This window comes from Ochotona curzoniae, unplaced genomic scaffold (genome assembly GCF_017591425.1).
Source record: "Ochotona curzoniae isolate NIBS_2020 unplaced genomic scaffold, NIBS_Ocur_1.0 contig_535, whole genome shotgun sequence".
Taxonomy (NCBI): Eukaryota; Metazoa; Chordata; class Mammalia; order Lagomorpha; family Ochotonidae; genus Ochotona; species Ochotona curzoniae.
In genome coordinates this window covers 95,801-112,351 of record NW_024466463.1, presented here as the reverse complement: position 1 = coordinate 112,351, position 16,551 = coordinate 95,801, and the positions used below count along the sequence as shown (strand labels likewise).

The 16,551-nt window shown below is 47.1% G+C and overlaps 1 pseudogene; it reads right to left on the bottom strand.

Annotated features, from left to right (window-relative positions):
• Positions 1–10,698: 10,698 nt before the first annotated feature.
• LOC121162714 lies at positions 10,699–11,925 on the bottom strand (annotated as a pseudogene).
• Positions 11,926–16,551: the final 4,626 nt, after the last annotated feature.

Below are 16,551 nucleotides of genomic sequence, written 5' to 3'. Positions count from 1 at the left end.
CCCATTCATAGAAAGGGCAACATGTTAAATGTGTAACAACATCTGCTTTAAGAAAATTTTTTAAGTTTCTTTTTTTTTTGAAATTCATATGTAAGAGAGGAGGAGAGACAGGAAGATCCTCTGTCTGCTAACTCATTCCCCAGTGGCTACAATTACCGGAGCTGAAATGATATGATGCCAGGAGCCTTCCCTGGGTCTCCCTCATGGATGCAGGGTCCCAAGGCCCTCAGCCATCCTCAAGGAAGCTGGACAAGAAGACGGGCTGGTGGATAAAACCGTATGGGATCCTGGAAAATACAAGGCAAGGATCCCAGCTAATAAGCTACCCTGCTGGACGCATCTGCTTACACTATTTGGTCTTCACAATGGTTTTAAAATAAATATGTAACAGAAACAATGTTGTAAATAAGCCACCATGCTCATGCCTTGCAACCCAGGTTGTCAGCCTGGTGATATAGGGAAGCTCTCCAGTGTGAACTCAGACTTGGATTCTGGACTGCTGTAGTCATATTTATGGCAACAGAGCTAAGAAACAGAAAATGGGAAACTCACAACAAAGTGGTTCCGGAAAACAATGAAGAGGTGAAAGCATGAAAACCCTATTTCCTTTCTTCCTCTGATTGTTGTAGAAAATACCCTCAGCTGGTTGGAGGTGTGGCTATGGAGCCCAAAACAGGTCCTGTCACACAAACACACAGAACGACAATCATTGACTTGGGTGAGGAAAGAAAGTAGTGTTTACTGCAAACGTGTCTGGCAAGGAACCAAGCATCTATGGTTAATTCCTGGGCTCCCTTTGCAGTCAGGGGTGAGAGTTCTTATGCTGCTCTTCGGCTGAGGCTACCCAGAGTCTGACCCAAAGTTAATTCTCATGCTTTGTGGGGAGCCGTGCAGTTGGGTCGGATGGCATGGGTGTGTGATGAACACCACTCCTCAGTTGCATCCTTTGCAAGCTCTCAGTCAGATGGAGCTGGTCTCTGGCAATGCTTGTGGCTGGTTGCTAGGAAACTCCAAGGAAGACAACGAGGCATGCGTGTGCAGACACAGTAAAGCCAACAAGACATTGTGCATGCCAGTGTCTCAAAGCTCTTGTCTTCATTGAAAACTGCCAGCACATGGTGACACGTAGCCATCCCAGAGGGTCATGGCCTCGGAGCTGGGCTGCCTGGTACCTGTGGCTGTGCAGGTATGCATACGGGGTCCAAATACCACACCAAACACCACTATGCACACAGCAGGTTGTTCTTACTGAGATCATGTGTAGGATCGATGCATTAAGCTGTTGTGTGATGTTCTCTGCTCCACTGACAATCATTAACTTAGCCTGAGGACATGACTAAGCTGTAACAACTGATCAAGAAATGTGATGCACTGGGGTTGCTGCTGGCTTTGTGCTTCACAAAGCCATGAGTGCACTTCTCTCCACTTGATCACATTGTGTTGTCTCCTCTCAGTGCCCATCTCCCAGTCTTCTTTACATAGTTACTGACACGCAACCCACCAGCTCGTGTCCACGTTCCTGGGTGATCAGTGTTCATGACTCCCTTGGATTGATCAGTGATGCTGTGTTCCTTACAGACTTCGTGACGGCCAATTGACTTGAGTTCATCAAGGCATCACATGCAGGTGGCAGTGGTAGTCTGCCTGGATCTAGAATTCTTCTACACAAAACACAGCAGGAAAGCACTGAGTACCATGGTGTCTATTTTTACAGAAGAAATGACACCTGGAGTCTTTTGATTAGAAACTTGCCACACTGGGACCAGAATGGCTCCACAGGCTATTCCTCTGCCTGAAAAGCACCAGCAGCATATACAGGTGTGAGTTTGTGTCCTGGGTGCTCCACTTCTGATCCAACTCCCTGCCTGTGGCCTGGAAAACAGTGGAAGATGATTCAGGTGCTAGGGCCCTGAATAAGCTCCTGGCACTTGCTTCAGATCAGTTCAATTCTAGGTGTTGTGGCCATCTTGGGAGTTCATCAGCACATGTAGAATCACTCTCTCTTTCTCTCATTCTGTCAGGAAAACTGCTCTGAGGATCTTGCTCTTTCTCAGTATATCTGCTTTCAAACACTACTTTCAAAGAGTTCTTTGAAAGAGTCCAGTAGTCATGTCGCACAGAGAAGGCTTGCTCAGAATTCCTTTCTCTCGCTGACCTCTCCCAATGCAGAAAGCACACGGGAGGCTGAAGGAGCTGAGTGCATCAGTGGACAAGGGAGCTATTCACAAGCAGGAACACCCGGGCTTGTGGCTGACCTTGGAACACCAAGGGGCAGGCCAAAATCCACACTGCCCTCTCTCCTTTGTGCCTCCCTCTGGTGAAAAATAACAGAAGAGAGAGTCCCTGGCCTCCAAGCTATCTCCTTATGCTTTCCTTGAGTGTAAATAAACCAAAACACACCAAGACACTGTGTTAATGTCTTTTCTCTTACTTCTTTCTTTTTTATATAACATCAAAATAATTATTCTAAGACTTGCTAGCTTCACTTAAGATAAGAATTGATTAAAGCCTTTGTGTCATCTGCATTCTGTTTTTGGATGGAATTCTGTATTCTCAAACAAAGTTTGTCATTCAGGAAGTGGATTTGGCCACAGGGTAGTATAATAAAATCATTTCTCCATTAAGCTTCTTCTTATCTGTTTGATTAATCCTGACATGAAGGCCATGAGTTTCCCTTTCTGTGAAGAGCTGCCTGCACCCAGTGCTTTCGCTTCCAAAAGTCTCCCACCAGGTCCTACTGCATGGGCGAGCTCAGCAATAGCCACTGCGGCCAAGTGGGGAGAAAGCCAGCGGGTGGGAGATCTTTTTGTCTCTGCTCTCTGTACATCTGCCTTTCCAACACAAACAAGTGTAATCTCACCCCGAAAAAAACTTGTTGCTTTAACAGAAGGTTAATGAACAAAACTAGGTTATAACTCAATGTCAGTGTACTTTTAATATTGTTAAATTTTAGACAAAGTTATAAACAACATTTCAAGAATTAGTCTATTTTCTCACTCAAATTCTTAGATATATGCCCCTAAAACCTTGTATTATTTGCTCAAACCTTCTGCAACTCACTTGAATGTTTAGTAGTTTTATCTTTCCCTTGACTAGTTACTCTCTTGTATGACAAACATTTTTGCAAGCAATGTTTTGCTTGATCAAAAAGGCCTCTTTTTCTCAGATTTATTTTTATGTTTGTTATTGGAAAGGCAAATTTACAGCAAGAAGGAAAGACAAAGATCCTCCATCTACTGGTTTACTCCTCATGTGGCTGTAATGGCTGGTGCTGAGCTGATCTGAAATCAGGAAGCAGGAGCTTCTTCCAGGCCTCCCACATGGGTGCAGGGTCCCAGACTCTGGGCCAACCTCTCCAGCTTTCCCAGGAAAGAAGCTGAGAGCTGGATGGGGAGAGGAACAGCCAGGACATACACCAGATATCTCACGGGACCTTGGGACATGAAGGTGGAGGTCTAGCCAATTAAGACTACACACCAATCCCCAAAATTGTTTTTTCATAGCATTTCTCATGAGGAACACATTTTCATGCTTGTGACTCTTATTTTCCATTTGCTGATTTCTTCAATTACTTGTGAAATTTAATCCTTTAAACATCTCCAACTTAAGGGTAAATAATCTGGAAAATGGCGTAGTGCCCTATTACCTTGTGCGCAGGTGTCCTCACCTTGAACGCTGCCCTGCTTCCAATCCAGCTCCTTGCTGTTGCCTGGGAAAGCAGTCTCAGACACCCCAGACCTTGGGACTCTGCACCCTCGTGGGAGACCAGGAAGAAGCTCCTGTCTCCTGGCTTCTGGTCGGATCAGCTCAGCACCAGCCATTATGATCACTTGAGGAGAGAATTAATGCAGGAAGATCTTCCTCTCTGTCTCTCTTCCTCTTGTATATTTGACTGTGCAATTAAAACAAATTTTTAAAAAAATGTTAGCACTTAGACTAAAGTTTCTTCATTAAAAAACATTAAATTTCAATCTTATTCATTCAAGCCTGTGTTAAACTATTTCTCCTATGTGGACAATTTGTGCAAACATACTTGGTAACAAACTCAAAGAGTCCTCATAGCATTTGAAATGTTAAAATGACCTAAGGATACATTTAGAAGCATTGAACTCATCTAACTTTAATCCCAATTTATTCCTAGTAATGATTCCTTAATGGCTTAAGATGCTGTGATATTATAACATACCTTCATCTGAATCTAGCTCAAAATTAGATTCATATGAACCCAAAATTGCATTCAACTCCCACTTGGTGACCCTGAGTTGTGGTTTCATCTCTGCACTCTATCAGCTCACAGGATGACCGGGGTAACTCCGGGCGGTAACCAAGCTCCCCTTCTGCCCCTCGGGGCAAGTCTGCCAAACCGGCTGAAACCAGACTCCTGCCAGTGCTGAGCACTGTGCCCAGGGTCCCACTGCGCTCCCGGAGTCAGTGCCTTAGTGCACAGGGCAACGTCATTTCCAACTGAACAAACAAGCCATTGGACCAACAGCATTTACTCTCCCTGCTCATCCTCCAGACCTCCTCAGCAAGGCTCGGGTCCTAGTGGGAGGTGGTGATAAAAACCATTGTCCCATTTTCCAGCCAATGCACCAGAAAAAATGTAATAGGATTCATGAACTGAAAGACTAGATACTAAGGTCTTTCACAGGAAAAACTACTATTCTTGCTATGCCACATGAGGCTAAGTCCAAAAAGATTGAGCCCCATACAGCGCAATCTCCTTATTTGTCTTTTTGTCTAATTTGCAAACCAGCAGATATTTCAGTCCCACAGGGATGAACCCACAAATCCCTCAAAGAATCTGCTCCCAGACCCAGGGCTCTCACGGACTGGTTAGTGTCATGGCACAGCCTACTCTGGCCCACCTCTTGCCCTGATACCCACTGGTGGTACTGTGGCGAGCCCTGCCAGGCAGGACCCAGCACTAGCTTTCCTTTGACCAGAGGATGATGGTCAATATTAACTAGCTCAGCTCAGGACTCCCACATGGCTGGATGCATTGACCAAGTGGGCTGACCACTTGCTTTCTTTGGCCTTCTGTGTGTAACAAAAAGAACCAGAACTCATTTGGGTTGGTTTAAAATGTTAATTGTTGTATGTGTTCTTTTATCTGCCAGTCAATTAAAACAGAGCTCTTAAGAAATCTCTGCTATGGGGCCTGGCGCGGTGGCGCAAGTGGTTAAGGTCCTCGCCTTGCACGCCCGGGATCCCATATGGGATCCGGTTCTATCCCGGCGGCCCCGCTTCCCTTCCAGCTCCCTGTCTGTGGCCCGGGAAAGCAGTCGAGGACAGCCCAAAGCTTTGGGACCCTGCACCCGCGTGGGAGACCAGGAAGAGGCTCCTGGCTTCAGATCGGCATAGCATCGGCCATTGCACTCACTTGGGGAGTGAATCATCGGACGGAAGATCTTCCTCTCTGTCTCTGCTCTGTGTATCCGCCTTTCCAATGAAAAAATAATAAAAATAAATCTTTTCAAAAAAAAGAAAGAAAAGAAAGAAATCTCTGCCATGGAGACAGGGCAGTTTCTAGTTTCCCTCCTGCAAACCACCTGGTCTCAGCCCAGCGCTCCCTGCCTGTGCAGAGCCTAGTTGGTGCAGGTCCCCCAGGAGTCATTCCTCACCTGGAACACACTCCCTCAGGGAGCCTCCCTCCCACACAGCTTTTCAAATTTAAATCTAAACTGTCATATATTGCCTAAGTTATGCCTTACTCTCACTAACTTACATATTAGTGAAAATTTACAAAACACTCTTGGGCTTTTATATACACAAAATTTATTACAATATACTTGTTAAAAGGCCCTTGCCTTTTACTTATTCTATGAAGCCAAAAAAATACACAAATTTATAATTGGAAATATTGATTCCTTTTACATTTCCCCCAATTTGTTTCAAATTGTTTCCCCCAATTTGCCAGGTGAATTTTATCTAATTTACTTCAGAAACTAAAGCATTAGCTATTGTGATTATTATCTAAAGTCGTACACTTGGCAGAGAGCAACATTTGAACCTCCGCTGTACTTATACCTGGGAGGCAAGGAGCATCCACCACACGTTCACATACATGGTTGTTCCTGTCTCCAAGCTATGCCTTTATGACTTAAGGATATCGTTTGACATGAAGTCTCAGAAGAACACAATGTGAATGACTCTGTACATACCTTTACTTTTATTTTTATTAAGAAATGCAAAACAACTTATCAGAGGTTACTATATGTCAAATGGTTGCAAACCTAGCTGCCTGAGACCCTGTAACTCGGAAACCTGCCATCACTTCATTAGAATTACCTCTTACTCTTCATAATCCTGGTTAGCTCTAGCGTTTCTTGGCTGGGATCTGCAGGAGAGGATCATTCCTTGAGCACGCCATTCACCAAACTAACTGCAGACTTGGGAAAGGAGTTGAGCCTTGTCTCCTGTAAAGGAAATAACAGCCTCATTTCAGACTCAGCTGCACTCTGGTCATTGGAGTTACATTCCTGGGATTCTTGCTCCCCACTCTCACTTGCAGCAGGTTCTTCTTTAGGAAGCCTCAAGAGACTTTAAAAGTCAGGGGGAGCCCCAGGGCCTCCTCATTCTTTAGAGTGTAACTCACACAATCACATTTGTAGGGTGAGAGGCGCCCTGAGGCAGCACTAGAGCCAACTGCAGCTCTCCAGAGAAAACCCAAATGTAAGAAAACACCATGTGGAATACTCCCAAGGGGGGAAGTGAGGATGTGGGCACAAAAGAGCTTGAACCAGAGAGAGAGCAGAGCAGTGGGGACACTGGATTCCCAGCTCTGGAGCCCCTCCCACTGTCTGCCCTGGGGGAGGAGCAGTCACCACTGGTCACAAATGAACTCAGTTGCACCTTTGCATGATTGCACCCTGGGTTGCACTTTCCTGCTCTCTCCAACCAGGAAGCAGCACAGTGGTGCCTGAACACCGGCTTTAGATTCTTCCTCTTTCTGCTTTCCTCCCCACAGTCAGCATGCCTTGTAGGAATGTGCTGTGGGTGAGGGCAGTGCCCCCGAATCATCCAGCCTCCTCTCTTGGCTTGTGGTCTGGGAGCCTGGCAGCTGGCTTATTGTCATGGCACAACTCCCTGAAACTGGACAAGTCTCCTTCCTCTTCTTCCCTGTGGTCAGGGGCTTAGGTATTGTCAGTGAGCTGGGTGGGGGCTCCCCCTTGAGACAGCCACCTCCTGTCAGTTGTCAAAGGAGAGACTGAGCATCTTCTGAGCCTGGTGGAGTTGCTGACAGGTCCCCACAGGGTGATTTGTATTCATTTCCCACCCACCTGATTCTCCCTGGGCCTCTGGGTCAGGAAGTGGGAGGTGCCTCACATAAAGAACCCTCTGTGGGATGGCTCTTTCTGCCTCAGGAACTGCCCTACTAAGCCATTGCTTCCACTGGTGAGTGTGAGAGCTTGGACTGGAGTGGACTGGCTGCAAGACCTTCCAGCAGGCAAGTATGCTGGGCTTGGGGGAGAGCTCTGGACAGGCCTGAACGTCTGTACCAGCTGCTGCACACAAGAACCAAAACAGGTGCAGGCCAGCTGGAATTTACTGTAAGGCTCACTGGCAAGAGGCAAGACTAGGTGCATTCGTATTAGGTTGAGCCAGAGTACCAGCTCTAAGTGCAGGGTCTGATGCTGGTAGAACTGTGGTCACTCTCCTGCTAGGCTGCAGCTCCCACTCATGAGCGTGAGAACCAGAGCCGGGATTGCACCAGGCTGAATAACATGTAGCATATATGTGGTATATGAAGCAGGGTGGACTGAAAAACACTACAACACCCATGGGAGTGTATAAGAGCTACTACTGAAGAATGAATAATGGCTTGCTTTGAAGAATATGAATATGGTACTTTGCCGAATTGTCTTTAGGGGCACCTGCTTATCCCTGAAGTACAGACAGAATGACCGAATGTCTGTACATGACCCCTTAGTCTTGGGGTAAAAATAGAATAATTAGTTGTTTCTAGAGCTTGTGATGTGTCTGAATAAATCAAAAAGGACAGCTTCCTCCTGAGCTGTTGCGAGACGGCTCCAAGTGACAATGCCCGCGTCTTTCTTTATCACCAACTCCACACACCTCCCGAGCTCCAAACTCAGCTGGAGCTGGACTCCAGCAGTGAAAGGTTCAGCTGGTGGCAGATCTGTCTAGACAGCTGGCTGACAAGTGCAACGGCTGATGTATGTGACAGGCCTAAACTGCTCCTGTACTGGCTGGTGCTGAAGTCATCCTAAGCAGGGTTTCTTGGAGGACTCTCCAACCACACCGCTGGACTCAAACTCTGGTCTCGGGGAAAATCACAAGTTCTGTGCTCCCACTTGGAATGCACATGTTGGATCTGGGTCTCCTCAATTTCTCTTGTCAGAGCAATGGGAAAGCACACACGGATGCACACGAGGGACATGACACCAGCTCATCCAGGCCTGCAGAGGATGGTGAGTGTCTCATCAGAGGATGGAAAGCAGAAGAGTTTGCACAACTGTCCTGGCCAAACATTGCACCAAGTGTCTGGGACTGTGGAGGCAGTCAGGTGGACATTGTCACCATCAAATCTTGAAAAGATTTTCTCAACTCTGGAGCTGTTGTACAAGAACTGGCGCCAAGGCAGCAAGATGGCTCTGGGCCTCATGGACTGCAGTTCAGCTAAGGAGTGTTGTTATGCTGCAGGGGGGCAGTAAGCAGATGTGGTTGTGACTTCAGCTCTGCAGGTGGCAACTTTTGAAGAATCCCGGTGAGTGTTAGAGCTCAATGGTCACACGTGAGTCACCAGGCTGGTCAGTGCCACAGCTCTGCAGGTGTCCCGCCATCACTATATCAGTGTTGCAGTCTATAGCCAGTGACAACCAGTGGCCATCCCTGATTTGAGCTATAGCAACCCTATTCTGCTGCCATTGCTGTCACCTCCCCAGCATTTACAGGCTTCCCCAAGGAATCACCAGGAGTCAGATGTCAACAGGAATGCTTATTTGATCATGCCTGGGTCTGCAATGAAAATGAAGACCTCAAGCTACCATTTTTAGGTTTATATATATATATATATATTAAATAGAAAACCCAGCCAATCAGATGGTTATTGGCTCCTCTACTTGCATGATATCTTATCTTTAGGACAAACTATTGGTTAGTTCCAAGGCAGGTGGTGGGCTGCCTATCAAGGTGACTGGGCAAGTGTCACATAGGCTGAATGTCCCCAACTGGGTGCCTGAGCAAATGACCCATAAGTTGTCAGGCCTGGAGTTCACACAATTTTTTAGCACAACAAGTGAAGCAGAAGTTACAGAAGCAGAAATGTAGCAGTTAGCTATGAGCAGTAACCAAATGGTTAAAATTTTGGTCTTTAGGTTCCTCAAGGGGGAGAAATCTACAACGTTGCAGACTATTGAAGGCCCTCTAGTAACACCTACAGGACATGTTCCCCCATTCAGGGTCTTTAAGGCATCATCAAATGACTGCCTTCCACCTCCAGACAGTAAGGTGGTGTGACAGTCAGGGACAACCCTGCCTACTATCTCACCTTCCCAGGATGACACGGGAGAAAAGGAAAATCATTGAAACATTTATCCCACCCACCTTCCTCCGTACCTTGACCTTCCCTTCCCTGAGCTGAGGCTCACATAAGCATGCATCCCTCTCAACTATGGAAACAATATTTTTTTATAGTGGGAAACCTGCTCACATTTAATTGTGACTTGTTTTTAAATTGTACACGTATTTTGACACCTACCCCATTCCCCAACACATATTTCTCTTAAAATGACAGGAAAACGCCAACCAATCATGGGTTTTATGGGCTTAAGAAGTTTATGCCTTCGGTTCCCACTCGCAGCACCCAATACTTCTCTGAAATAGCAGTCACACCGGCAATGCTAAGAGTAAATTTCCACCCTCCACAGATGAAAAGTTCAGGTTCTCTGAGCAATCTCTGTTGTAGTGTCATGTGTCCTGAACTGGCACCTCCCCACGGATGGGGAGCCTTAAATGTACCAGAGGAAAGAATTACATCCCTTTCAAGGGGAAGAAAGAAAAACCCTCCTCAAAACCCAACAGAGCTACTGCAGGGTTTTCCCTCCTCCTGTTCCATCTCTTCAGGCTTGGTGTGTGTGTGTGTGTGTGTGTGTGTGTGTGTGTGTGTGTGTGTGTGTGTGTGTTTGCAGTGGAGCAAGAGAGACCAAACCCTAACCTGAGTCTCTAGAAACAAGACAGTGATGGCTGTATGGGGAGTGTCCAGGAGCAGCTGAGACTCTCCTTTACCCCCGCATTTGATGAATGTGCTTCACAGAAAAACAACAAAAATAACAAATCCACAAAACACAACAGCTACAATTACAAAGCCCATTCATCCAAGGGTGGCAGAAGGTAGGAAGGAGAGGTGGGAGGGCCCATGGCACAGGGAGAAAACAAAGGAGTCAAACGAGTCCGGTGCAGCACCTGGCAAAATGCTGGAAAGTAGCTGCAGAAACCTGTGGTCCTGTCAGACTCACGGAGGTGTTAACAATCCGTGCTGGTGTCTAGAAGATGCTGCTTTACGTGCACCAAAGGCAAAGCTTCCAATTCCTCAGAAGGGAATATGCAGAGGGCCCTTGGCAGAGCGGGTCCAGCCTTCCCCAGTTGGGGGCTGCAGGGCGAGGTGAGGCGTGGTGGTGTCAGAGATTGGAGAAAGCTGCCACAGCCTTCTTCCAATCCTGCCCAGCCCCTCTGATGGCAGGTGACTCAGTGGCCTGCAGCAGCCTTCAGTTTGGCAGGAGACGCATGTGGTGAAGGGAACCTCTCTGCAGAGGTGGAGCTGCTCAGCGCAGAGTGCAAGTAGACTGTCTTGTGGAAGAGTCTGTTGCTTAAGAAGACCACCAGGGAGAAGAGGTGTAACTGGAAAAGATACGCTTTTCCAGGGGTCTTTGCTTCACTAGCGCTGATAATGAATAAAGGGAACAGGATGGAAAAGAAGCATCCACTGATGATGTATGAGGACTGCATTGCTGTGAGAGAAGCCAAGGGTAAGCCAAAGCCAAAGTAGTAAGGCCAGTTCCTTTCCATGTTTGACAACCGCTGGTGCATTTCAGTTCCTTTACTGAACCAACGATATTCAAAGCAGTACAGGGAGTAGAGAAGGGACATGTGCAGCAGACTAACCAGCTGGCCGACAAGATGAATGGGAAAGAGATTCACAAACATCTGCTGCATGAGGAAAAGGGCCGGCAGCAAAAGGTTTGTCGCTGTCCCGCAGTGATGGACTTGGTGCATGGAGCCGATAATAACACGCGTGGACCCTGACTGATGGTCAAAGCCGAAGTTTATTAGGGGCATCAGACTTTATACACTGAGAGTCCGTACTGTTTCCCTCTCTTGATTGGAATTCCTTTTGTTTTGTATATCCACCAGGTGTTCTCATTTACATGCATGTCAGCAATGATTTTGCTCATGCTAGGGAAGGGTGAGGTTTCCCCCATGATTCCTCAAATGCCAGATCAGCTATACCCTGAAACCAAATGGCATTCACAACTTTGCTGAGCAAGAACAGGGGGAGCACCCAAAGAGCAATGAAAATTGATGTGAGGAAGAATTCCAGCCATGACCAAACATCTGCATGCAATGATGGATCACCAATGATTCTAGCTGTTACTGACTGAAGCACTGGGATAAACACTCGATAAACCAGAGGAGACTGAACCAAAACACTCTGCCATTCCAAGCACAGCACTGGAATATTCTGCTGATGATCCATGATGGCTCACTCTCCTGCTTCCATTCTACACTTTGGGCTCTCCTCTGTGCCAGGACACTGCTTGCTTTTCTTTATTGTTCTTCCTCTCTCTTTTGCTGGATTTGAGCATCTAGCTTTGAGATGGTGCAGATACCCCAGTTGGAATCTTTGATACACCTGGCTAGGTCCTGCAGGAAGGTTTTGACACTGTCGGCCATCTCTTCACCACCCAGAGGAGAGAGGAATGCCCCCAGATTTTTCATCATGAAATACTCGGCCGCTGCGGCTCGGCTCGGTCCCTCAGCTCCTCCGTGCCCTGGGCCACTCTGCCGGGGCACTCCAAGGGCCAGGGCCACAGAGCCCACATTGGGCCTGGAAACAATATTTTAATATAAAATAAAATTTGTAAAAGCAGGAATTACGTGCATAAAGAAGGAGTAAGGAAACTCTTACAGTTTTGAAGGGACCAAATATAGTACAGGGCGAATTGGATTTTGACTGAGTTTTTACATATAATAATACTTCCTAAACAGCAACAATGACCATATCTGTCCAGGCCAAGGGCAAGAACTAAACGTTTCACCTGGGTTTTCACTGTGGGAGAAGGGGACTTGTTCGGCCTCTTTCCTAAGAGCATAACAGGGAGCTGGGCTAACGTGGAGCAGCCAGGAGTTGAATCCATGTCCTATTCAATGCTGGCACTGCATAAGCTGCTTTACGTGCTGTGCCACAGCACTGGCCCTTTCAGTGTGGTTTGTATGTGAGTTGCTGTATCCATTTCAGGATTCCCGTCTGTCCATACCTCAGGGTGTGCTTAGCTCAAGACCTGTGACACCTCGGGATAAAAGGAGGCGTGCATGACTCTGGGGAAAGACACCTTAAGCTGAAGGTGGAGCAGGTGTTCTTGGCAGGATGAGATTGGAGTGTGAAGTGGAACCCTCCCCAGGGACAGGCAACAGGTTGAGGGAAACATCTCTCAATGAGTCATCTCGATATTGCCTGGATGGACACGTGTGCATGAGACCTAGTTGCACAGGAGGAAGGCAGGGCAGGGCAAGAGGCTCCTGTGTGGATAAGAATGCTTCCTGTGCTACAAATGCTTACTAGACTGTGGAGTTTCCTTTCACAGAAAATGACCCAAATGATAACTGTGTGAGTCTAGTATCTCAGTCTCTTAATGCTACAGACCCAGGTGCATTGAGCCTGCAACTTGCAAAGCTGGCTCTTACTGAGGATGGCCAGCTCACTGCTGCCTGCAGGAACCCCACTCCCAGGCTGTGAGGTCACCCAGTGCTCCTTAGGGCTGCCTCTGACTGTGATTGCCTGCCTGCTCCAGATCTCCTGAATGTGCCTGGTAACCTGCATTGCTGGGGTAAGTTAGGCACTTCCCTGTGACTATGGTCCTAAGCCTGGGGTATAACCATAGGGGACTCAAGGGGTGAGCCCTTGATCCTGGGTGCCCATCAGCCCACATGCACACGTGAAACTGCCTTTCCTCCCAAGAGTCTCAAGTGCTGCTCAGTCTCTTCAGCGTGCAGTCCTCAACATTAAGTCATTTCAATTATAAATTCAAAAAATAAATATGGGAGGAAAACAGTGCAGATCACTAAAGGTTTGTCTAGTTTTATCATTTTAACCATAGCTATTTAAAATCTTTTGTCTTCCACAGTTTTGTATTTTTGAGAACACTCGTAACCATATTCACATAAAAAACCTAGCACTAGCTTTTCTGATAACTTAAAACTTTTATTATTATTATTATCATTATTATCATTTTATGCTATAGTCCGGAGGCCCTGGGACTTTCCTTACCTTTTCCCTAAATCCCTTTCTCCCCCACCCCCATTGGCTTCCTCTGTGTTTTTACAATAGTGCATTTCTTCATCAGCATCCAGTGGTTTATTGGAACTGGAGACCATTGTAGGCACGGCCCAAGCTATCACCCTAGTTTGACATATCCAGTTCCAGTAACTCTCAAGTCCAGTATTTGATTCCAACTCTGCTGAGGCACTTGTCTATCCTTATTTCCTTTTTTGGTCTGTAAGACACTTTAGGATTTCCTAACAGAGTTTACTGTTGCTTAGAAATGTGCAGTGGCTTCGTTTCTGTAAATGTCAGCGGCAGATTATAATTCTGGAAGCAACACTAGGATCGGCTCTTACTGTTACCAGCCCTGGACCTGAATCCCCCAGGGTGTGAATTTTACTCTTGCAATGCTAACTACCATCTCTCTCTTCAAACAAAATCAGGTCAGCACACCATAACAAAGATTTCTGGCTCCGTTTTTCTTTCCTTTCCAAGTCAAATGCAAAGCTTGTCTAAGCTTGACTTTATAGTTACAAAACAAAGGAAACAAAAACAAAGGGAAGATCAAGACACATGCACACACACACACAAACACACACACATTTGGACAATTAAAATCATTATTTTAAACAAAAAAAAAAGAGGAAGAAAAGAGAAGAGCATTGTTCCTCCTTCATTCTCTAGCACTGTGTTAACATTACCTGAGTCACGTGTGTTGATCATTTTTTTAAAAGCTGAAGAGAGGAGAGAGAATTATAAAGCATGAAAGAAAAGCTTAGAGGGCGGTGCTATCGTGCAGTAGGAAAAACCACTCTCTGCAACGCCAGGATCCCATATGGGGACAGGTTGAGCTATGGCTCTTCTACCTCTGCTTCAGCCCCCAGCTAACGGGCTGAGAAAGCAGGAGGGAGGGAGCCCACATAGGAACCCAGAAGCTACCTGCTCCTGGCTTCGGCTCAGCCCGGGTCTGGCCATAGTGACCACTTTTACCTAAAGATGTATTTGCTCATCCTGGCACGGTACGCTGGTGGATAAAATCCTCACCATGCATAAACTGGGATCACATATGGACCCTGGTTCTAATCTCAGTAGCCCCTCTTCCCCTCCAGCTCCCTGCTTGTAGCCTGGGAAAGCAGTTGAGGATGGCCCAAAGCCTTGGGACCCTGCATCTGCATGGGAGACCTGGAAGAAGCTCCAGGCTTCTTGGGTCAGATAGCTCAGCTCCGGCCATCACAGCCACATGGGGAGTGAATAAATGGGTAGAAGATCTTCCTTTCTGCCTCTCCTCCTCCCTGTGTATCTGATTTTCCAATGAAGATTTTAAAAAGCTTTAAGAATGATGTATTTGCTTATTTGAAATGTAAGGTTTATAGAGGGAGAGACAGAGAATGAGATGTCCTGCCCACTGGCTCATTTCCCAAGTGGCCACGGTGGCTGGAACTGGGCAGATCCAGAGCCAGAAGTCAGGCGCTTCTTCTGGATCTCCCACATGGGTCATCTTCCAGCTCCTTTCAGGAACACTATCAGGAAGCTGCATGGGAAGTGGAGCAGCTGAGACTCAGACTGGCATCCACACGAGATGTCAGCTTTGCAGGTGATGACTTTACCTGCTGTGGCAGAATGCACCAGTGCACTCTCATGGCATCATGACTGAATGAGAGCAATGCAAGCCTAGAGCCTGCAGCTCACTGTACATGCTCCAGCCAGTTCCCTCTGCTCTGGCCTTTAGACTCAGGGCTGGGGTTGTGTCACCCTATCACAAGGAAAACTGATTTGTTTCTCAGATGTCAGTGAACTCAAGAATTATAATACAACCCCAGCTTTAGGCACCGCCTCGGTTGCCTTGTACCTTGTCTGGGAGTAGCTGGTGGCATTCTGGACATGATTAATGCCAAATTTGTGTTAACTACAACAGTGTGCAAGCATTGATATTATTCCTTTTTTTTTTTTAACATTTTAAGATAAGTATGGCAGGAGAGGCAGGAATATGCTGGGCTGGGACAGACCAACCCAGCCCCAGTCAGGGGACTAAGATGGCCCTAGGCAGGGGGCCTGGGATGTATTGGAGTGGGAGCATGTGAGGGCGTTGTTGACAGGGGAGGAATGATTGCAGAAGGCTTTCACAAAGTAGGCCGCTGTAGTCAGAATGATCTGAGAAGGAATGATTTACAGGGGGTAAATCAGAGGGCGTGCCTAGAGTAGAACAAGGCAGCCACACATGTGAGAAACTTTGGCTGGGCTAAATAGCATTCTCTGACACCTACTGAGGCATGCAAAACCTATTGTTGAGCCAGGTAGCTGTGACTGCCCACAAGTGTCAGAGCAGGAGGTGGGCCATGTCAGACTGGGCTGCAGCACCCATCAGCTGGCATTTGTGCCAGTCTGGAGGCAAGCCAAAGTGCACTAAACTTGTACACGCAGTAGATTAAGGGAACCAGATGGGTGTGAGCCAGCCATGCTAGGCCACAGCCCTAGCTGGAAAGTTTCAGGAATGGGTACAAGTCACATCAGGCTAGACCAAAGTACCCCCAGCAGGTGCAAAAGCTGGGGATCTAGCAGCAGGGCTGGCAGGGGAACTTTGGTACTCTGCTGCAGACTGTCCCTCCCACTGGTCAGCATGAGAACCAGGAGCAGGCCAAGCTGGACAAAGTGGCAGCATGTGTCCGCATAAGTGAGGGCCACATCTGATGGAGGGTCCGGCTGAACTAAGCTGCAACACCCATAGGTGCACATAAGAGCCCGATGCAATACAGAATAGGTCAGGCTAGTCTGCAATAGAGGCTGCCAGGTGACAAAACCAGGACTGAGGGTGAGCCTGGTGGGGTTACCGGTGGTCACTCTGACTAGACAACAGCGTCTGCATGTATGTGTGGGGACTGAGTCTGGAGTGGATTGGCTGGGCTTGGCCACAGCACCAATTGGCTTTCTTTCTTTTTTTTTTTTTTAAGATTCATTTTATTTTTATTGGAAAGGCAGATATACAGAGAGGAGAGACAGAGAGGAAGATCTTCCATCCAATGATTCACTCCCCAAGTGAGTGCAATGGC